Source organism: Aptenodytes forsteri, unplaced genomic scaffold (genome assembly GCF_000699145.1).
Source record: "Aptenodytes forsteri isolate BGI_AS27 unplaced genomic scaffold, ASM69914v1 Scaffold53, whole genome shotgun sequence".
Lineage (NCBI taxonomy): Eukaryota > Metazoa > Chordata > Aves > Sphenisciformes > Spheniscidae > Aptenodytes > Aptenodytes forsteri.
Window position 1 is genome coordinate 3,291,151 of NW_008795909.1, and position 24,328 is coordinate 3,315,478.

Below are 24,328 nucleotides of genomic sequence, written 5' to 3' on the forward strand. Positions count from 1 at the left end.
TGCTTCAAGGAACTTGTGACAGGTTCTCTGGATGCACTAATTCGAGACGGGCCAATCCCTGCTCGAAATGTGCAAACTCTCACACTCCTTGGCATGACCGCGCAGCCAAAATGCACATTTTTTAAAGGATTCAGAGAAAACGCGACCAAAGGGACAGGAACGCAGAAGAACTTGGCAATGGGAAGCAGATGCTTCCTAGGGAGGAGACAGGACTTAGTTCGAAAAAGGTTTGAGGGAAACTTTATATATAGCAATGAAGTTGCTGAAGTCTATTTTATTGCAGAGTATCTAACTTACAGGGAGGACTGTACTCTAAACAGTCACACCTAGGAAAGCAACTCTGTGGAGGTTCACTCGGGAGAGTGAGGCAACTTAAGTGGTACAAATATCAGTGCTCTGGTTTACCTACAGCAGCCGCTGCCGGCAGAGGCTGCGGCCATCCATCACAATCCAGGTTATCCAGGTTTTGTCATTCGCTGCTCTCTAACAACCCCTCTGAAACCCCGGAGGTGGCGTACAGGGATGCCTACAGCGGGAGGGTGAGCTGGTGTGCAGGGCTGGAGCGGGAAAGAGAAAGAGAGGGGATCAAAATGCATGTAAGGCACAAAACAAAAGTACAGGGACTCAAGATGAACTCCAAAGTTGCTGGCAAGAAAGAGAAACATGACCATCAGTTTTGAGGAGGGAGGTGGTACCGTCCAGGCTTGGTCCTGGCTAGTGGGATACAGTTTTTTGTTGAACTTTGCCTGAGAACTGTAATGGTGCTAAGCACCAAAACGGAAAGAAAATGAAGGACAGGCTGACTTGTGAGGGATGGAGTTACCTACCTAAAAGAGAGAGAAATGGCAGGTTTGAGGGGAAAGGACCCAGGACAGGGTAGAAAGTCCTACAAAAGAAGGAAGAGAAAGAACATCCCTATTCTCCTTTATTGCACTAAAAAAAGGGCTTGCCTCCAACCGAAGGGATCTTACTTTACTTTCTTCTCATAGGCAAGTATGAAATATATTATTCCAAATGGACCTCAGTTCCATCTTGAGCTGAGCCTTTGCACCCTTCAGTTAGAAAAAATAAGACACTTGCGGTTCTCTGGGCTTCAGTCCTTTTCATACTGGTGTTAATTTTATTTTTCAGGCTGAACAAGATCACTCCTCATTCACATCTTAGGGCCTCCTCATAAAATTAGCCTGGGAAAGCAAGACAATTGGACTGAAAGTTTTTGGAATTGCCTTGGCTTTGGAACACTCCTAAAAACCTCAGGTTTCCTTGGAAATATTCCCCCTTTGACCAAACCAAACCTGCTCTATTTCCACTAAGTGTCACAAGATCGTACCTCCCTCCAGCGGGACCAGAGAGTTTCCTTCCTATAAAGCCGGGGTTTAAAGGCCAGCTGCACTCCCGAGGCTTCAGCAACAGCCTGCAGTCGCCAGCACACCACATGCCAGAAACCAGCATCTATACGGGCTCACAAAGGCTGTAAAACATCTTGTGCAGAGTGGAGAAAAAAAAAAAAAAAAAAAAAAGCCAGGGAGCTTTGCCAAACACTTTCTGCTTATCTGCACCTATGCCAAATGCTTTGCAGTCTTTTGCAGGGGGCATCAGAAAGTTACCCCGCAGCAGCCCCAGGAAGCAGGGACGTCCCTTCTGCCAGCACCCTCGGAGAACGGCTGGGGCAGAGCTCGTGCTCCCGAGGAACTGCAGTAATTTTGAGATGTCTGCATAGAGATTAGGCTCTCTGATGCCCCTGGGGAGAAAACTTTCATCTGAGGCACAATTTAATTCCAGTCCTGCCACAGAATCCATTTGCAGCCCTGCTGACACACGCACAAGACTCCTGCCTCAGTTTCCCCAACCATAAAAAATGTTAGTATGTCCTTCACAGTTGTCTTGGGCACTGAAGGGACATCCACTTCTGAATCACGTAGTTTGGAAACAGAGAAGCAGAGAAACGGGAGAATACAGGACACGAGCTAAGCTCCTTTTGAAGAGGATTTGGGCTTCTGCAGCGGTTTGGCATTGCTGCCCACACTGTCCTGTAGGGACCTACGAGACAAGCTCTTCCCCAGACCTAACATGAACCTTTGGCTTCACGAGAAGCAGCTTTTCCCAATTTGGGATGTAGGAGGAGGGTCTTACAGGTAAGAAGAACTTCCTTCTTGCCCAGAAGGAACAAAGCTTGAAGAGAAAGTGAACCAAGGGGAGAGCTGACTTAAGCTGTGCCCTTCGCTGCTTTGAAAGGAGCTGAGAGGAGCTGCATTCGCCTGTTGCAGAGAGAGAAGAGACAGTTTGAAGTGCAGCAATTTTTAAGCAGTAGAGAAAAGCCACTGTCCTGGCTGGGGTGGGTGATCAGGAGCGTCCAGCCAGACACTGGTCAAGGGAAGAGCAATGAAGATAAGCACTTTGCAGATGAATATACTTTACCCCAATTAACTTTCCCCTTCTGTATTTTGTTTCCTTTGCCAGTGGTCATTCCCCAACGGCTGGTCCTGGCAACCCAGGGTGAAGCACCGGGTGCCTTTGCCTCAGCAGCCTTTCCCCTAGCAGCAGGGCAGCCCCAGCTCCTGGTGCTGCTGGAAGCTGCAGTGAAGCCTTTCATCATGAAAGAGTAATTTCTTCCACTGGGGGAGTATTCAAAAGCCACGAGGGGCCACAGAATATGGCCTATGGATATGCCTATCCAAGAAGGCATAAGCCTGTTTGAGGAGCTTACAACAAGGAAGGCAATAACAACACAGGAGAAACAACGGGAGAAGGCACAGACAGAGGGATACAGGATGATCTGGGGTTCAGGCAGCCAGTCAGTAAGTCCTCACTTCAGTGTGGTTTTATTATTTCTCTATATAACCATTTGCTTAACCAGCCTCAAGTCTCCAACCGTTAGCTCCCCTTCCAACACAACAGAAATACTCAGTTTTGAAGGGGAAACACAAAGCACGTATCTCTGAGCGACCTTAGTCCCCCCTCAGAAAGCACAGGCAAAGGCAGCTCCCAAACTGCTGCCCTCGCAGGTCAGCCCGAATCTGTCCTTTGCAAAGGACGGCTGATTTTGACTTAAACACAGCTGAGCCTTATCCTCGGCTCCTGCAAGCTGGCATCCACATGCTGAAGTGAGGGTCCCTGCTAACGGCTGCCAGGGGAAGGACCCGGTCCTCCCTGTCCACAGGTGTTGCAGAGGACGCACGAGCATCCTGACGGCACTGGACGGATGCTCCTGGCCACCCTGTGACCGAAGGGAGATCCCTCCCCACATGCCTGCCCTCGTCCCTCACATCACCTCCCTCTCGCTGTGCAGGCACCAGTGCAGGATCTGCCCCGATAATGAGATCCAGGACTGTCACTTCTGACATGGAGCTGACTTTTGTCAAAACCTATCATTAGGACTCTGTTTCCCCACTGTTTTGAACCTTCTTACGTACAACATTGAAGCCTCAGATTTGTCAAAACACGCAAAGGTGCTGCCAGAGGCTGAGCAACTCATTTTAGTCCCTTTACAAAGCCATTTTACGGAAAGAAACAACATGTCAGGGCGATGCCAACAACTGACTGTACCAACAAGGAGAGATTTGACGTACTTTTCTATGCTGCAGTGACTGTTATAATAAAAGACAGCAGCGCATTAGTGAAAGATTTATGCTAGTATTTCAACAATGGAAAACATGAGCTTTGCTGTATTCTCATTCACACCGAGACAGGCAGCGAGGGCATGTCATGTAACACTATTTCCAGGAATGATGTTACAATTGAAGAAATGCTGATTTGCTGGTACAGTAAGACAATTCCTGGAAGCAGGAGAGACCCTCGTATTATTATCATTGCAGAGGGAGCATTTGACTGTACAGCCTCTTATCCTGGGCTGTTTGGGAGGGACGGCTCTCCTGCTCCTGAAGGGTAGGAAGAAAAGGTGAGCCAGAAAGCCTGGGAGAGCTGCCGTTCCGCCGTGGCCCCCTCTGCGTGGCAGCAGCCTCCCTGGCACCGTCGTCAGAGCCCTCCATGCCAGCAAGCGCAAGTGCCAGCTAATTGAATTTGCTAATGATACATTCTCTCAAAACCCTTCGCGCCGTACCCACCATTTTGTGCTTGCAATTGAATTACAAGGGGAAAAAAAAAAATGCCATGTGGTGTCATTTGACATTTAGATGTCAAAGTAACTGATTGACAGGGAAAAAATCAACAGCGAAAGGCCCGTTCCTGCCAAAGCCAGCGGGGAGGTTGCCAGAGGCGTTGGGAAGAGCAGGATCGGGGCCCTCACGGGCCAACGGGATGAGGCAAGGTGGTGGGAGAGCGGACAAGCAAGCCCCATGCCAGGTTATTCTGGCCCTGAGAGATGCAGGAGGAGGGAATCAGCCACCTCCAGGAGCATCCTTCCCCACCCCCCATCCTCCAGCACGGGGCTTTGGGACCCACGGAGGGAGGGAGGGAGGGAGGGAGGAGACCCCGACAAATTACAAGGAAAAAAAAAATGCCATGTGGTGTCATTTGACATTTAGATGTCAAAGTAACTGATTGACAGGGAAAAAATCAACAGCGAAAGGCCCGTTCCTGCCAAAGCCAGCGGGGAGGTTGCCAGAGGCGTTGGGAAGAGCAGGATCGGGGCCCTCACGGGCCAACGGGATGAGGCAAGGTGGTGGGAGAGCGGACAAGCAAGCCCCATGCCAGGTTATTCTGGCCCTGAGAGATGCAGGAGGAGGGAATCAGCCACCTCCAGGAGCATCCTTCCCCACCCCCCATCCTCCAGCACGGGGCTTTGGGACCCACGGAGGGAGGGAGGGAGGGAGGGAGGAGACCCCGACACCTTCAAGGGAGGGTTGTTCTGTGCAGAGCCTGGGAAGATGGAGTTCTCCCACCCTGTCAGAGGTTTAGACATCTTGGTGCTTTTTTCTGCTCCTGTTCAGGATAAAGAAAGGAGGGATTTAAAAAAAAAAAATTTCTGAGCTGACCATTGGGAAAAAAGTAAATCACTCATTTTGATAATTTTGAAATATTTTCTTCAATTTTTTGCTTTACAGAATTTTTATTGGTTTTAGCCTAAAGCAGAAAGTAACGAAAGGTTCAAAGCAAAAAGGAAAATTTTTAAGTGTCAAAACCTGGACAGTTTTCATAATTTAAAAAAACCCTTTTCACCCAAAACCTTTTCAAACTGAAGAGATTCACCCCAACAGGCCCCATCCTGCAAAAAGCCTCAGCAACAGTAAATATGACTTTTTTCCAACGGAATTAAAGGTTCGCGCCCAGATTCCTGGTGAGCCCAAGGAGGGAGACCTGCCTCGGGTCAGTGAGGTGGGAAGGGGGCTGCGGAGCTGGGGTCCCAGATCGGCTATGCAACACACATGCACGTCAGCACGCTCACACGCGCAGCCTCCATCAGCATCCGCGCGTGGTCCGGGAGTGCAAAGCGCAGCTACAGCCATGGGCCTCTGGTTTGAGAAAGGGAAAAGAGAGAAGGGGAAGAAAAAAAAAAAGGGAATTGCAGTTGCACCTTTTCTCTTTCCCAGACCTCACGTGGAGGTTGGGTAAATAAGTGAGGTTTTGGGTCACCCGCTGCAGGCAGCCCCGGATCCACCTGCACAGTGCTCAGCTGCTGGAGGGGGGCGAAGGCACAGATTCCTATAAGAGAAGAATATTAATAATACGAAATTAAAAGCTCTCTCTCCCTCAAGCTCACTTACGCACTGGCTATAGCAAACAAGGCACATCAGTGAGCTTCCTCACCTGCCTCCGTCCCTGCCTGCAGCAGCAGATCCCACGGACCACCGGTGCTGCGGGTTTCGGTGGGCTTCGGCTCAGCCCCCCGCAGACCAGCGCTGGGCAGGCAGTGGGCGCTGGGACTCGCACGTGTTTTAATGGAATGGACAAGGTATGTACGTGGAGTTAAAAATAAAGCTTTGGGGCTTTTTTCCTTCTCTTAGATGCAGGTGGGGCTATAAAACCCTGTTAACATGAGTCAGAGAGCCAGACTTGGCAAAGATTGGCTTGCCACTTTAAAAACAGAGCACTAATTAAATCAAGTAACAACAAGGAAAAAAAATACCTCTTTTTTTCCAATAACTAATCCAGCCTGAAATGAATTAAAAATATTTTACCTGGACTCTATTCATGTACAGAATAAAGCAAAAAAACATGCCTGAAAAAAAAATTGCTTGGCAAAAACCTAATGCAAATTGCTCTAGCATGAAAGTGCAGACTTTTTTTTAAGCAGTTTAGATAGATTTAATCACGAAGCTGAAAGCCTCCTTCTTCTCTGAGGAGAGGCCAAGTGAATAGCCCTCACTTGGGTGTTCTTTTTAGGGGAGAGAGGATGGGACCGTCAGAGTCATTCTGAATATCCCATTACAAACTGCTACTAACAGGCAAAGGTGTATCCTTTATCTTCCAGTGTATATTTTACATCCTGTTGCAACTGTAAGAGAGGCTGGGGGGGGGGTCATTAAGGTGATGTTATGGCAGAAGTTTAGGCTTTGGGTTGGTCCTGTATCCCCTGCGCAGAGATCTGCCATCGCTCGTAAGCCCTCGCTGGGTGATGCTGCACAGCCCCGCCGGGCACCGCGGGTGCCTCTGCCCCAGCATCATCCCTGACATGGAGATGCTGAGCTGGTCCTCACGGCAAATCTTATGGGTACAACCGACCTGAATGATTTTAATAGCCATTACAGCAATTTCATTCCCTTATGTTCCTGCTTCATGCAAACACTTCAGGAAAATGCAATCAATTTTGAACTCGCATCAATGCATAAAAACGTTCATTCTTCCAGTACTCCACAGTTCCTTGGCACTATCCTTACAGATTTTCTTCCAGGTTTTTTTTTTTTTTTAATCGTATGTTGTTTATAAAAAAAAAAAATCTTCAGAAATGTTAGTGTCAGTGAGACACAGAAAATTAGCGTGAAAAACATTCAGTAAAAATACTGGAATGTGACAGGAAGTAATCTATTTTTAAAAAGCAGCTAATTCCTCCTGAGCACGCCACACTTGCAGAATTAGTTAGCAACAGTCAGGCTTCACACAGGACTCATGGGACAAAGTTATATGGCTTGTGTTGTGCAGGACATCCGATCAACTCGTCACAGGATTCACTTGCCTATAAAATTACTTGGGGCAGAACGATGCACAAATCCAGCTCACTGTACATGACAGTCACGCCATTAACTCCAATAGAAATCTGCTCGCCTGAATAAAACAAGAAAGACCTGCCGCGGAATTTCTATCAGCACAGTGAGCAGTAATAGATACAAAGCGTACAGCCTGCAGTTATTCATTCTGGAGATTTATTTTTATTGGGAGCTATTTACAGAAGTATCTGCAGCTGCACATTCGCGGACGCTCAGGCCAGCCTGGACCACAGAGCGTTTCCCCAGGCGTGATCCCGGGCGCAGCAGAGGCACGCTGGCTCCTCTCCCCGTCTTTATCTGCTGCAGCCGGTGCTCTGCGTGCTATGTGCAGGCTTATACCTGCACCCAAATCTGCCATTAACTTCAGGGACAAACTTGGCTGCCAAATAAAAGCGATGTCTGGTCCGGTCGGCTGGATGGGTGGAGTACACACCGTGTGCCACAGCAGGGTCTGCATTACCCTTGAAGCCTACGCATAAATCCCATTAACGGTCATTAAAATTCCCGGCTGGTGTTGGAAGGAAAATAGACATTGATTGGTATGCAGGGGAGTTCAGGGGAAGGGAGGAGGCACCAGGGAATTGTGCAGCTCCTGCTTAGGCTCCCAGTCTGCTGGAGGGGGGTGTCTATGGGTCAAATCTGATTTGGGTACAGCTCACCGAAGCACGGGACCCACAGCCACAGCAGCTCCGGTGGGCGCGATGCCGAGCCCCATCACAACTTGTCCTTGCACTGTCCCAAGCATCTCGTGTGAACGTGGCTCCGTGGTATTTCTGCAAGGCACAGAAAACTCAAGGACCATGCCTGAAATTACACGGGAAAAGCAGTGCCGCCTGAGACTTTCCAAGTCCCATTCCTTGCATCTTTTCACTGAAAGCATCTTTGGTTTTTTTCAGAGTGCTCATTTAAATTACATTTAATAAGATAGGCATGTCAGGTTTTGTTTACAGAAGTTTACTGTTCAAGTCAGTAGGGAAAATAAAAATCTATCGACTGTGACTTTTAAACAATAAGAATGCAGATTTTTTTTTATTAGCACTTTATTTCAGTGCAGACAGAAACATCACTGACTATCACTGTTGTTTACTGTTAAAGGCACAGCTCCTACCGCCTTTCCACACATAGAATATTCCCATGGCAATCAATGGAAGTTTAGCATAAAGAGCAAAATACACTCCATCACGTTGTCTCTCTATATAGTAAATGCTAATTTCTTGCCAACTATAAACTTGAAAATTTCTTGCAGTACATTGCAACACAAACCTATTCGCAGTGTGTAATTTAGATTTTTCAAGACGTGTATGTTCCCAGAGGAGAGTCATTTGTGTGTGTGTGTGTGAGTATATGTATAGAAGAAATGAGATGTTAATGACTTCTCCATCTACGTTTCTATACTTGTTAGCTTTTCCTAGTAGTTTTCTTCTGCCCTTCAGAGTGCTAATTGTGCCTGTAAAAGTCCAGGAAATTTGTGTCATAAATAGTTTCTGCCTATTATAGCCAATGAAACACATATTGAGACAAATATATGGGACTGAATCACAAGTTATTTCACTGAAGTCAATGGGGTTACTCTGCGTTTTGATTTCGATTTGGCAAAGCATGTGGTCTAAAGTTGGTCTTGGAGACGGGAATAAAATTAAGCACATGCATACGTACTTGTCTGGGGCTTTTTTTTTTTTTAATTGATTCCATACAGGGAGCAGAATTTAGCTAAATGTATTTAATACGATTTCCTTCTGATTTTCACCACTATAGATAATAGCTTGTATTAGGAAAAGTGTACCATAAATATCATGCATTTGCCAGAGACTAGGCAAATAGGAAATACTGATGCTGCACTTGAATCAGTAGTAGTGCTGATTTTGATGGCCAGGTTATTGCTGTCTGGCCATTAATTTTGCTCATAGGTTGGAAAATAATATGCTTTTCTGTGTTAACTAATTTTGTATTCAGGAGCAATAAAGAATCCTTTGGTTTCTCAGGTGTTCAGAAGTACTACCATTTCTTTGCCGTTGTCTGTTCCCAGGTATTTTGGGTGTGTCACCCTCTTTGGTGGGTATATTCGACCCCTAAAACTCAGTTGCTCTTTTTTTTCCCATGTGGTACAGAATTGTGAGCATGTGTGTCTTTAAACAAGGGCACCTGCATAAAAAAAAGTCTATCCTCATTAGATCCATTTTCTCAATTAAATTCAAGTTTCTATGTCCAAAAAGCATAAATCTGGGTATCGATTTAGTCATAAAATAATGAAACTCCCAGCAGTCTTCTAAACCCATTTTACTTGGATGAGCGTATAAGCTTTTAAAATATCAAGTTATTCCAGTATTTAATACACATAACTGCTTCCAGAGGTCTGAAGGCAATAAGGCATATCTTCCCCACTCCATTTGAAGCGCTACAGTTAGAGCTAGCCAGTCCCTCACTACTGGTTTTAGGGCTTTTGACAATTTTATTCAGTGTGAGTTTGATACTTTCTCAACAGGGGCTATATCCCCCGAAGCCAAAATCAATAACCTATCAAATCAAAGCTCTATAAAATACCAATGGGCTCCTGGTGGTTTGCTCCCATAAATACAATTCAGCTTAACTCTACAGTTCCAAAACAGGCTGATTCTACATTTACTGGCCTGTTCCACCAAGTTAACTGTATCATCAACATGTACTTCCAAAAATCTCTTCTTCGGCAACAAATAATGATCTATTCCTTGTAAAGCAAAGAATCAAAACCAATTCTACTTGCTTGTATTCAGGGGACAACTCTGAATCTTTTTTTTTTCCAAACGGGACAGCATTTTGCTGCGCCAGTGCATCCTTTACCTTGTTCAAAGGACATGCCCAGCTGAGCAAGTACAACCTCTGCGTGGAGGTAGCTGGAGTCTGGGTAAAGCATTTAAGTTTCTTGTAGTCCTGTTTCAGGTTAAATTGGATTTCATAGTGCATAGATCAATGTTGGTAAACAAGCTTTAAGGTACATTGGCCTCTTACTCAGCCCTGTCTACACTCAAGGCAGTTTGAAAATATAGAAAGAATAGTAAATTGAAGGAAATTTAAAAAAATGCCGGTGTGTTTTATTTGCATCTTTTCCACTCCTCACACACATGCTGAAGTTGCTGCTTGATAAAACAAAATCTCACAGAGATGAGTATTCTATGAGCTAAGAAACCTTCTCTTCTACCGCAAAGTTAAGTGTAACAGGGCAAGGAGTAACTTACCTTGCTAAATCAAAACAAATTCCGCATACAGTGTTTCTCCCCAGCTGGCAGAGTTTAGCAAACAAACCTGCCCTGCACAATATAACAATCATTCTTCTGATAACTAGGAGCAACATTTCAAATTCAGTGGGTTTGCGAGGTGTTTGATCTGCCGATGCAAGCTGCGGTTCCTTTCCTTTCCTTGCTTGCCTTTAGCACCAGAAAGCTCAGTTGACTACCATGTTATTCCAGGATTTACACTGCTACGCAACTGGAGCAAAGGACCCTCACTGCTGGCTGTTTTCAAATTATTTCAAAAGAATTGAACTGTCAGGTTTCACTGAAATTGCACACACAAAACCTGAAGTAACGTGGTGATGAATTATCCTCCAAATACAAGTATTTTGGTTATTAATGAATATGAAATACAATTACTCCTAGCAGTTTCTTACATACAATCCTGACTTCTGTTCAGCAGCAAGACTAGTTTCTAAATATAGTCTTGAGGTCAGCAAGCAAAAAATGTAGAGTGTGGCCACATTTCAAATGCGGTTTTATATCATAAATCAAAATTAACGCCAAAAACTTTCATTCAAATGAGCGTCTTTTGGTTCTGCCACTCTTCTCTCTGATTAATTCTTCTCCAATAAATATAGCGAGGCAGTTGCTAATCTTTTTCTCTGGATTACATTAACATAGTTCCCCTACAGCAAACATCACAGGAACTTATTTATGTATTGATCTCTCCAGTGTCCTCCAAAAAACCAGTTCTTTAATACTACATTATTCCAGATGGGTCCTTATATTCTTGACTCTGTTCTACAAAATTAGTAAGCACATTTTCTTTTATGTTAATTAAAAAAAAAAAGTTAGAGTGATTGTTCAGACCCAGCCTGGACATATCATCTGGAATAATCTCCTTCCACTATTAATTTCATCTCTGTAGCTAGCAAGGACGATGTCCAGGCTTGGAGGGCTGAACAGCTGCCAAGCAGGACCACAACCTTTGTTTCGTGACATCTCTTGTTTTGACCCCTGCTTTCTGGTCACCGGAGAGATGATTGACTAAGTGCGCAGGGAAGTCCATTTTTAGCACGGTGGACTGGAGCACGGCATGACAAACTGTGATGTCTGAGTTTTGCGTTACACCATCTGGCCTGCCATTTCCAGAGCCTCACATCAGAGTCCTGATGATGTATGTTTAAGCTTGGCGCTATCATTTATCTCGTATCTTGTGTTTAAACAGATGCAAGCTGAATATAACAGAAAAGGAGACCTTGATGCAGGAGTCGCTGCAGAAAGCGATGCTCTTGAGCTGTCTACAGACTCCAAGATTAAGTGTAAAATCTGACAGGGAGGATATGTATTAAAAAATACGTGTTGACAGAATGATTTAACTAATATTTTAAAGGCAAAACATCAACTGAATTTCCATATCGTTTATAATGTTAGTGAACAAGGTACTACAAAGCAGGCTATCCCCTTCTGTCACCATCATCTTATTCGCAACTTTATTTTACAGATCAAGAATATTTTAATAAAAGGAAGCTCTGGGGCCTGATTTTCAGCTGCTATAAATCAAGCCAGCTACACTGATAGCACCAGGGTAGCCACATTAATGAAGCGACGCTGATTTACATCAGCTGAGGATCTGGTTCCTAATTCTGATACAAGTTCTTGTACGTAGACATAACTTGCTGCATCGCCAGGAATACAAGACCTCGATGATTACAATGAGCCCTTGAAATGCCGTGGGTGGGAACGCATGACTGAACGGTCTGAACCAGATGTGTTCATCAGCCCAGGAAAAGGAAAGGAAAGGAAAGGAAAGGAGAGGGGTCTGTCCTGTGCCACGAGGCCGTGCGGTGGTGCTGGGTGCAGGGTCCCCACTGTCCCAATTGTGCTCAGCTCTTTTGTCCTTCATCTCGCCTTAAAATACGTGTCTCCACCTGGATCTAGCTCACATAAATCAGCAAATCCAATGGAGGAGTGACATTTCACACCAGCTTTGGATTCAGCCCCTGAAGCCTAGATTAAGTTCACCAAACTGTAGAAATTCAACTAATTGCAATGCTTAAATCAGCAGTCCAGGTCTGCACTCCTAACCCGCAGAAAGAGGTAGGCACAACCAGAAGGGGCTGCAGCCCTTTTAAGATATGAAGCATATCTTAAACGAGGGGTGCGAACCTCATTTCACTGACAGCAAAGGGAGTGCTGAGCAACTGCATTGATCTTGGACACCTGGGTCCTGACATCCGAAAGAGAAAATATCCCAGGGCAAACAAGCTAATTGATGCAGGCAAATGGGAACTTCTGGGGGAGAAACTGGAGGTTGGAAGCGGAAGAAAACATGATGAACTGAATAAAAGCAGTAGGTAATTGAGATGTGAACAGTTTGGGAAGACTGAACTGTACAAAACCTAGATACGTCACCCTCTTATTCCCTCAACATTGCTGTAAGTGACAACAGCGCTTCCACGATGCCCATGGGACATCCCGGTGCTGAAACTGGACTAGAGGCAGCCACGGGGGGACGAGGCAGCAGCCCCTCAGTGACATACACCCCGCAGCAGCTCCTGAGCAGACAATTTTCAACCCTTATTAAAATGTTAGCACTTTATTTTGTGAATGGAGCGATACTTTTACTGCATGCACAATTAGCCTTTTGTATGAGCAACTTCCTAGCAACTCTGTTTCTTAAAATAGGGACTCACAGTGCAAGCTTTTATCTTATATAATCCCTAAGAAAAAGATAGCTCAGACACCTTTTGGGGGTTTTAAACATCAAACCTTCAGCTTGAGACCTGTCTTTATCAAAGGAACTAGCAGCTCTATCTAGGGTTTATGTTCTTTAGAGGAATTCCAAATTGCCTGTTTTTTATAGACTACCTACATAACAACCTCCTACAGTATTTAAATTTTTGTAATTTTCTACTCCTAATGTGATCTTCACATTTAAATGCACACAGAGTATTTTACATTTATCTATTTAATATCATAGTTATGTCTTTCTTTAAATGCCTGTTATTCAACAACTTATTAATAGTGAACTGTTCTTTTAAAACAGAAGCCATTTAAATTTAGTTAGTTTATGGTGATTTCTTGTATCTTTTCAGCCAGGAGAAAAGCCTTAATAGCCTAGACGACTGTATTTATAAAACATGTTTGTCTATTTAACCTGAGATGTATCATCATTATGAGGAGACTAAAGCATATTTCCTGATTTTTCTTTTCACAGATATTTCATTGCTATGCATTAATAAATGTAACTCCTCTGAAACAGACGTGCTGTTTATCACCAATCCTTAAAAATTGTTTTGGCATTAAAAACCAAATAACTTCTCCCCCACGGAGTGTTTAAAGTCCTCTCAGGAAGCTGTCCCAAAGACAAAGGTCACGGCAGAGCTGTGCTTACCTTGGCTGTCACACTGCTGTGGGGTCCCAACGCAACAGTCTCTCAGCCATCAGGTGCCAGACGTGACCCCATCCACGGTGGTACAGAGCCTGGGCTATGCACGTGGGGTGAGCGGCCTGAATGAGGCTCAAAGAAACATCACCTTGTTCGTGAAGACTATCTACCATCTCCTGGGCAGGAAAATATAAGGGAGGAGAAACCAAGCGTAGTGTCATTTAGCATCACATTCACCCCTGCAACTTTCTTACTCCTGTGGACTTGCATTTTGGTGCACAGGTGGGCCATAATCCAGAGGAAAGCCTTTGCACGTGCTGCATTTGAAGAGCAGAAATGCTCACAGGGTTTCAAGGACGTCCTTGGCCACTGCTCTGCATGGGGCCTCCGGAGGCACGCGGCAGTGAAATTTGTGTTTTCCTGACAGGCTCTGGCACGGATGGAGAGGAAGAGATGAGGGCTGAGAGAGAAATGGGATCAGCTGAAGTATCGCTCGTAATGACCTGCGCAGGATCATCAATGGTAGCTCCAGTCAACGGTGTCATTGACTTCACCCACATTGTTCACTCCAGAGCATCTCCCAGGCAGAAGGGAGGTGACCCACTAGCTTCTGATGGGTGCCTGAACATCATTACTCTGAAAAAGGCTGAGCAGGAGGAAATGGAGGGTTCCCCAAGGATGGGGACAACCCAGCTCCCTGCATTCCCGCTGGGCCCACAACATCAAGTGATGTCTGAGAAAGGTTTGGCTGTAGAGGTAACCCCGAGCGCAGGGAGGACCTCGAACCCAGAGCATCTCACCCACCTCTTTGGGTCGTCCTCCTCCCTGCAGAACCCAAGCCGTTCACAGGTCGTGCAGCTCCTGGCCTTCTCCCTTGCTATGGGTACCTAACAGCGAAACTTCAAGGAGTCCTTTTCCTCCTTTTTATTTATCCACCAAGCGTGCTTTGCAAGGGCTAATTTATATTTGGGCAGCAGTGTGTATGAAGGTCTACTCAAGGCAGCTCAGCCACCAGAAAAGTTAATATGTGCTTTGCATTTGCTGTCTCTAATTACAGGAGGGAAGGAGTGGAGGTACAGCTATGCCTGCCTCTGCATGAGCCACTTTGACTATTCCAAAGCTAATTAAATATGTCTCCTGTATATAAAATATATCATCTCCAGATAACAGCATACTGTTAAATTCTTCATCTTATTAAAAGCTTGCATTAATGCTTTTCCAACATAAATTTTAACTGTGGACAGGTACTATTTGAAGAGCCTGACAATAGGACTGACCTAGATTAGGCTGACAGTGCCAAAAGATATATCACCTCTAGCTGTCTGGGGGAGAAGAATGATGAGGAATACGTTCTCCATTATTGCCTAATGCTGATGTGCTGGCTTTATCTCCAGAAACACGGTGTTGCTTCGCCTTCTGCTTGCTTGGTACAGTAGGTGGCTATACCATGCCGAGGAACGATATTCTCTGCTTGCCGTCTCTTATTTCCCATCTTATAACTCAGCTGCAGGGAGATTTAATGGGGCATTGGATAATGATTTTAAGGCCCTTGGTAAGTCCCCCAGTAGTTTACAAAATTATGGGAGAAGTCAGATAATTCCAGGTGGTTGAGTTTATGCAGTAAGTTCTCACAGGTGTTTAGGTCAGGGCTGTCATCTGTACAGGAGCAGAAAGAAGTCTGCCTGTACCAACACTCAAGCCTTTGCAAATTAAATCTTCTCGAAGGTTGCTTGGACTCTTCTGCTAGGCCTTAGCAAGCAAGGGGCAGTGATGACATGTTTAGAAACCACAGGGAGTTTCACCACAAAGGGAACATTTTGTTCTTTTAGTATATGTGCACAGAGCTGATCAGAGATCTTTTCAAGGCATCCTTGTACAAAAAGGAGACAGCAAGTGGGTTCATAAAAAAACCTTTACTGTCACACAACTTCTAATGCAGAAAACAAGAAGACTGCCGAAGAGCAGCAATATTTCTCACATGCATTACTGAATATTCAAAAGATATGAAAATAGCTTTAAGAGTCTAAGAAAATAGAAATTCCGAACATTAATAGGAACTCTGCCATTGATTTTAGCACAGAGCTTGCATTGACACTGTGAGATTGCTCAGTCTTAGACACTTGATTGACACAGTGATGGCTCATTCAAAGTGTATGCAAAGTCAGTGCAACTGTATTAGGCTTTTCTCTTGACTTCAAGTTTTTTAACTTTTTCCATTGACATCCCAAGGGCCACTTTATTGACAGAATAATACTTCTGTTGCAATGCTGGTGTATGGGAGACTTTCCTTTTTGGGAAGGGGGAAGGGAGGACTCTTCCACTGCTGTCCTCCTGGATGAAGAGCTCAAGATACAGTGAATGAGGTGCAGCCACAGACCCTCCAGCCCATTAAATTCTTCTTGGACTAATTGGTGGGTTGCACACTCAAAAATTCAGTGAAAACCCCTGGGAGCTCCCTTTACAAACCAGCACCTCTGAAAATGAGACTTAATACCTATTCTGCTATTGGGACGATAAGGCCAAGGATCAATTTTTGAGCCACACCTCTTTAAGAGTCGACTGTGGTGTTTCCCAGAGCTGGCTCAAACCTCCTCAGCAGAAGAAAACCAACATTGCCATCACCCAAAAGAGGACAAAACTGCTTCCCAGGACAAGGGTGCCATTTGGCATGTTTCCTCCCCACATACCCAGCGAGTCATCTGCTGTAGCACAGACCCGTCCCTTCCCCAGGCAGTGAGCTCATGGCCCCTGGCAGGGGCTCATTGACTGATACCAATGCAGGGAAAAGTGGCCTATTCCAGAGGGGAAAACAAATACTCCATTGCCACCTGCTTTTGCTATATAACTGGGTGAAAGACAAAGAAAAGGAAGAAAAACTGATGGAGGAAAGGTCTCTCTAGGGGAAAAGTTATCCCTCGAGCAGTAGGACAATAAAATAAAACTTATTGTATCTAGAGATTCTGTCTGATAAAAAGAAAATTCAGTGCCAAAACAAAACTGAGGATTGGAAACACAATGAGCAAGAACTGGAAGGGTCTCAGGATCTCTTCCTCGGCAAGCGTAAATGGCTATAACTGCACTGGATTTAATACCAGACAAGAATATGTCAGGGATCTTTCAAAAATGTCCTACAGAAACAGATGTTTCCACTTCCTCAGAGATATGGACAACAGTCTTAGTTACCCTAAATCCTTCTCTTGCTCTTCTAAATATATACCCATCACAAGCCCTTTAAAGTGTGAGAATGATGAAAGACAGACTTCACGTGTATGAAAATCTTATCCTGGATTTTTACAGGGAAAAGCATAATTTATCATTAAACTTCTTCCCAGCAGTTCCACTGGCTGTGGAAATTCATCTCCTCATTTTGGAAGGTATGTACAGAAATCTATCTAACTCAAGGAAGAAAAATGAAAACTGACAATAAACCATCATAATCTGCTTGATCAGCTGGAGCACAGAAATAAAAAATGCTACCTCTTAAAAAAGCGATCTGAATTATCTTGATTTGTACACAGAAATAAGTGACAACAACTTCTAGATAGCACCACTTCCTATCCGCATATTTAAACTTAAAAGTCAAGGTTGAGTGAAAAAATATTGCTGCCTTGAAAGATAAATATATTACTTATATTAGCTATAACAGGAATATGTGCTACTGCATAAATATTTAAATTCAGATTTGGAAACTATATATTTTGAAGAAACCAAGGCCAATAAATATTGGATTACAAATTCATATTTACAATTTCCTTTAAAAAAAAACAAACTCATGATTTCTGTTTCACTGAACTGGGATGGTAATAATTTGTCTATGTTGTACAAATGCTCGCTTTGCACTCTGTTCTCCAAGCTAACATTTCCCATTTCCTTTTAACTACCAGAAAAGTGAAAACACTGCCCTAAAATATTTCAAGTGAAATTTCCTAGATTAAATCATATGCTTTTAAACCTCACTCAATGACCAAGACACTTTTCCTGCAGCACTCCAACCCAGCTAGTTGAGGGGAATGAAAAGCAACCGAGTTGCGCTAATAGAGCAACGCTAGTTTGGAATAGATAAAACAGAAATGCTGCACAGTAGGCAGCTGACAAAGCCCATTGCCAAAAGACATCCCTGAAAGAAGGATCTGAGCAAATTTTTTAAAAAAAAGGGGGTAGAGGAAGAGACCGTTGTACATAATTAGAGCAGAAAGGGCTTGAAACGCCTTATATTTTAAGACACGTGCCAGCCTGTAAAGAACATGAGCAAGGAGGAGGCATTTCGTTTGGCCTGCTCTTTCGTTTTGACCTACTGTAAAGATTACTGCATTTAGCTCCAGGGCAGCCCTTACGAGTCATTTTTACCTACAAAATTAGGCATCCATAGCCTGGAGTCTCATGATCTGATGGTTCCTACATTAATTACTGAAGACCAGGTTCTTTTCTTGCTCGGGTAAGTTGCTGTTGGTCTCTGATGGTGCAGACTTTGAATCAGAGGATTTGTAGCTGTGTCAGCACAGGATTTGAGAAATGATAAGCCAGGAGTAACAGAGAAAAGCCTGAAAATTAACTTGGCAAGTGCCATGGTACTAAAAGTTTAAAGTATGCAAAGGATGTTTTTATAAATTTTAGGAAGAATATAGACTCCAGTCACATAAAATACATGGAACAAAATGCTTATGAAGGGCTAATAGTAAGTCAAGGAAGAAAATAATCTGGTCTTCCTATCCTGGAAACCTACATCTGCAGTTGTTCAGACTGGGTAAGATCCCAGAGGGGTAAAAAATCATGTCACTGAACTTGCAGAGTCCTGTCCCGTCGTGCTGGACCCTTGTGTTAGTTCATGTGGGGAGCCAGCACCTCCACATAGGCATTAGAGGAATGCTAAAATCCACCCTAGCACAGCTGATGGTACGAACTGCGCATCGCTCTGAATTTCAGAAAATGATTGCTGGTTTTAGTTGCTCTTTTTGGGTGGCTGCCCAAGAGAATCGAGTGCCAGAGAGCAAAGGCTTGGGCTCACTGTGAATCAGGAGCTAATAAAACGTCCCAAGGGACAGGGGAAGGTATGCCAACTGTTTTTGAAAATGTAGGCTTTTAAACAAAACATGACTACCAAAAAAGAAAAGAAAAGAAAAAAAGAAAAAAAAAAGAAAATAAGAAACAAGTCTTGTTCATAACCAGCACAATAAAAATATCAGATTTCAGGGGAAAAAAAGAAAAGATGGATTTTTTGCAAAACCCCACTAGAAAATTATCTCATTTTTGAGCACCTGTGATGCTGAGTCAAATATAGAATCATAGAATCATAGAATCATTAAGGTTGGAAAAGACCTCTAAGATCATCGAGTCCAACCATCGACCCAACACCACCATGTCCACTAAACCATGTCCCTAAGCGCCTCATCTACACGTCTTTTAAATATTTCCAGGGATGGTGACTCAACCCCTTCCCTGGGCAGCCTGTTCCAATGTTTAACCACTCTTTCAGTAAAGAAATTTTTCCTCACGTCCAATCTAAACCTCCCCTGGCACAACTTGAGGCCATTTCCTCTCGTCCTATCGCTTGTTACTTGGGAGAAGAGACCAACACCCACCTCGCTACAACCTCCTTTCAGGTAGTTGTAGAGAGCGATGAGGTCTCCCCTCAGCCTCCTTTTCTCCAGGCTAAACAACCCCAGTTCCCTCAGCCGCTCCTCATCAGACTTGTTCTCCAGACCCTTCACCAACTTTGTTGCCCTTCTCTGGATATCAGACTTTCCTTTTTTTTTTCACGGGGAAAACCTAGTTATCTTTTACATTCCTGTCCTTTTCATTCTACCATTGACTGTTGTGACAATGTAGTATAACTCTCGCCCATTACTGGACCATCAATGACTGTACCAAAAGAAAATACCACATACGGTTAGTGCCTTGATCCAAAGGGAGGCATAAATGACAAAGAAGTTCTAAGAAGCCTTGGGATAAATTCAGTTTTCACTAATTTAAGCTCCTTTTTACTCTTTCCAGCAAGATTACCTCAGCACTGACAACCCACTGCATTCACATGAAGCGTTGACATCATGTCCATAACTGTAAAATGAACTTTGACAACACATCTGGCTCTCTGGGATGCAGCAGGCTGACCACTGGGTTTCCAAATCTTCCCCTTCTCAGGAAGTTTTTACACTTGTTCATGAATACTTAGCTTAAAGGGCAATTTGCTGCCCACTACTGTGTGGACAGCATTTTTAATAAATAATGCATACTGTGTAATGAGGACAATAAGGCCAAGGTAAAAAATGTAAAAACATTTACATTTTAATGGGATGAAAGCTTCCCATCACCTTCTCTAAATACTTTACTATCTTCTAGCTTGGGGAGGTTATTTTTTTTTCTTAGAAACAAGTTCATAATGTACTAATAATACGCTGCTAATTGTTGAAGTAGCAAAGTTCAAATGTGTTATTCCAGCTGTTCTCACTGAGTAAATGCGCTTACGCCCCACACCAAAAGCTTCAGTAGGGTGTAAGTGATACATGCACAGGGTCTTCTTCAGGCCTGCTCTGCCAGGGAGAACTTCGGCCTCTCAGCACAAGGTTGGATTCCAGTTTTCAGGGATGGAATATGGAATAATGAAGTGAAATAATAGCATTAACCAATACCTAATTAACACACAATCTATTTAATTTCTAGCTCCACCATTAGGTTACTATTACAGTATATTTAGTTGGCCTGTGTAAAACCGCATTATGGCAGCTTTTCAGAGTCAGGCTATTCACAGGCCATTTGCAATTTTCATTTCTCTTCTCTCTTTAATGTCATAGGCTTAACTTCATGAAGGTCTAGAGCAGGTTAGCGCAGAAGATTGACGATTACAGCCTAATAGGTTTTTTTTCTTGGCCCCTCCACAGTGTGTATTAGAAGCCTGTACAGATTCAGAGCAGCAATGTGTCTGTCTCCTCCTGGCCACCAGGATAAGGGGGAGCTGCATTTTAGGTGAGAGGAACTGGGATTTCAGGCAGAGCTATGTGTTTCTCTGCTAGGCACCAAAGTGTTTAATATATTTGGATACTCAGGCAGGTAAACAGGGCCAGTGCTTTAAACCTAGTGCCCATGGAAATACCAGAGTCCCATCCACTGTGGGAGGACCTCACATCCAGTGCAATGCACAATGTGTTACATCTCTCTTGTATTCCTACCTCAGCTCCTGTTGGGGTCGTGGCCAAGGGCATGCTTGCCCATGATGTGTACAACACCAGTTCTGCATCCCACGTGGTCAAAACACTGTGCTTCCTCCTGACCAAGAAACCAGCTGCATGCAAGCTCCTGCTCATGCCTGGGGACCAGCACGGTTCATCTGCCACCGGGTATTTCCTCCGTGCACCGAGCAGCAGGGATGGAGCAGCACGAGCAGGTCCACCGCTGCAGTGAGCACTGAGGGGAAGAGTCTATGCATGCAGCCCTGGATTTCGGACCAGGTGGGTGCTGGGGCAAGGGTTCAAGCCATGTACATTATGGATCAGTCCATCAGCATGTATTCCCTCTCAGTAAGGTCTGGGTCACGTGCATTCACAGTCAAACTCTTCCATCTGCACCAAGCCTGACTGTGGTCACAGATATTACGGTCAGCAGCTGAGACCTTGGGGAGTCACAGTCCCCCTGTTCTTCCCTGCCAGGAGACCCAGCAGCAACTGTCCATACACTTAGTTGCTAATTTTAGTAAATCATTCAAAATACTGCCTAGCCCATAATAATATAAAGGACAGCTGTGATTTAGTAAGGCGCTCAGGCTGGGCAGAACAGAGCTGTCTGTGTTACCTCAAGCTAGAAAAGGATGAGTTTTCACCAGACCTCCTCAGGATATTTTAATTTGTGTAAGTGCATTCAAAGCATGAAAGCAGACGGACAATATGTGAATTATGAACTAATTGGGGGAAGATGGAAATGAGAAGGTAAATTTCATTTACATTATCTCCCTTTTTACGCTTGCTAAGGTCTAAGGTAGAGGCTTGGTCTCTTTCTGGTCCATAAAATATGGATTGCTATTTTCAAACTACATCAACACTGCTAATAGCCATTCCCATTAGTCAGCTGTATAATAGCATTATGATGCTATGAAATATTGACATGATAAAACAATGTAAGCCAGAGGTTACTGACGGTGCACACTCTGATATTGACAAATAAATGCAGATTTTTTAATGCACTTCTTTTGCCACCTTTCTACCTGGCTGACAGTATATAAAAAACATTTTTCCAGATCATTCACTCACTATTGCTAATGCCAGCTGATGGCAGAGGACCACTGAAATTAATGGGACTATTCCCGCTGATGCTTTCCAGTGTGGAAAAAGAATTCAGAAATTTGGCTAAAATGGGGCCAGCGCTGAAGATTTTGTATCATCTCAGCCAGTTCAGGGTGAGGGAGGCGAGACGGGGGTGGAGGTGCAAGAAACCAACCAAGGAGATGCAAACCTGCTGGGCAATGCCCAGCTTTTTGGAAATGTGAGCACACCAAAGCGATCAGGGGAGGACAAAGTGATAGACCTGGTTGCTCCAGCACCTCTTTCTTGTACCCACACACATTCTCTGGAAGGGAGCTGCCCTGTACTGTATCTCCTTCACCAGCTAGCTGCAAAGTCATCTTTCTGCAAAATAAATATACATAAACATATATCCAGCTACCCCGAGGGAGTATCCTATTGGGCATTTTTAAATATTAAAATCATTTATAACATCTGTTCAGAGCCTAATTTTCCACCCTAAATCATACTTGCAGTACTTTTTATTTTGTTGGGTTTAGGCAAATTTCATGTAACATTTGGTGATACAGTAGAGATGAGAGGGCAAAGCCTATTTCTCCAGAAATAATGAATACTGATCCCCTACTAGAATGTATTCCAGAAACATTAAGTTAGAAATTATCCCTTTAATGGAAAACATATCCTCTGTACCAGAGGTTCCCATTTATTAGTGCTTTCTTTACCTCTTGTCTTTAATTATACTCATTTTCACCCTTCCTCTCTAACCAAAACATGTCCACACAAAATTTCAGACGTGGCTGTCTCTATTTTCCATTGACTCCAGTGATGCCTCCTCATTTACAGTTCTATGTCCCATCAGAAACTGGGATAAAGACTCTTGCCAGGTGATGGTGCTTCGTTCACTGGTGTTTGCAGAGCAATTGGACGTTCTCAGATGCTAAGGTCCAGAGGCCCTGTCCTGCACGTGTGTACCCAAAAGGATCCTAGCACAGTTTTGTGTTTCTCCTGGAGAATGCGTCTGCTGGACTCACTCGCCACCTCCCAGGAGTCCACCCTAGGACTGAGCTCTCCTCCTCATTCCTCCAACCCATCTGTTTTAATGATGACTAATTTCCACCTCACATAAATCACCAGCTCCCCCTCGTTTTCTTGGAAGAATCCTTATTCTGTGGTACATACCTCCTTATCTGTTCCTGTAACCAGCTGTCCTTCCTTTGATGGTTTCTACCAGGATTGCTACACAAAATCCCCAGACTGTATAAATCCCGTTCTGTGGAAATGTGGTAATTTTGCCACCAGGGTATCCAGCCCACTCCTGAGATGACAGGACCTGAGGAAGGGTCTGTAACAAGCACTGGCTTTGATGTTGTCTTCCCACACACTCTGTCGCCTCATGTCTGAGGCTGTACGTACCGCAGGAGGGTACAACAAGGGCAGCCTGAGGAGAGCTTGTCTGGTGGGGCTCGTTCCAGGAAGACGCGTGTTTCTGGTCTCCATTATCTGCAGGAGTCAAACAGAGGACGTGTCAGTGCGAGCTGATGGGTAGTGCTGAGCTAAGGAGAACACAGCTGCGCCTGAACAAACAGCTCCTGTGTGCCTTTAACAACGTACACTTCACAGGCAAGGTCTGGATAACACAGGAAATTTCACCACCAGATGCTGTAGCCCCTACCCACAGACACAGACCACACAAGGGAGAGGAGCAGCACCGGGTGAAGAACGGAGGGAGGGATGGGTGGGGTCACTGCTCACCTCCTGCGTCCTGGCACTGCTGGGACAATGAGATCTCCTCTTGCTTCCCACCAACGTGTGACACATCCTCTTGCTTAGGATACAAAGCATAGCTTTTGGTTACGGAGGTGCTTGGATGCTCCGACCTGCTGTGCAATTAAAACAAGAATGACACAGAGAAATAGGAGCAATGAAGGGAACAATAAAAAGAGAAAGGAGAAGCTCAAGCTGAGGCAGGCAGGGGATATGCCTGCTCCCCAGCTACAATGATGAAGCCGTGAAGTGGGTGCCTTGGTTGTGCCCACATTACGGGGTGTCACTGCCATCCCCACCTGCCAGACAGGACTCTGCCTCCAAACTGGAGAGGCAGAGACCTGAGTGCAGTAAGCCCATCAGCGGGGCTTGAAGTGGGGCATCTTGATGGGGGAATGATTCCCCCTGTCCTGGTTTTGGCTGGGATAGGTTAATTTTCTTTCTAGTAGCTGGTACAGTGCTGTGGTTTGGATTTAGGATGAGAACAATGTTGATAACACACCGATGTTTTAGTTGTTGCTGAGCAGTGCTTACACTAGTCAAGGACTTTTCAGCTCCCCGTGCTCTACCGACTGAGCAGGCTGGAGGTGCACAAGAAGCTGGGAGGGGGCACAGCCAGGACAGCTGACCCCA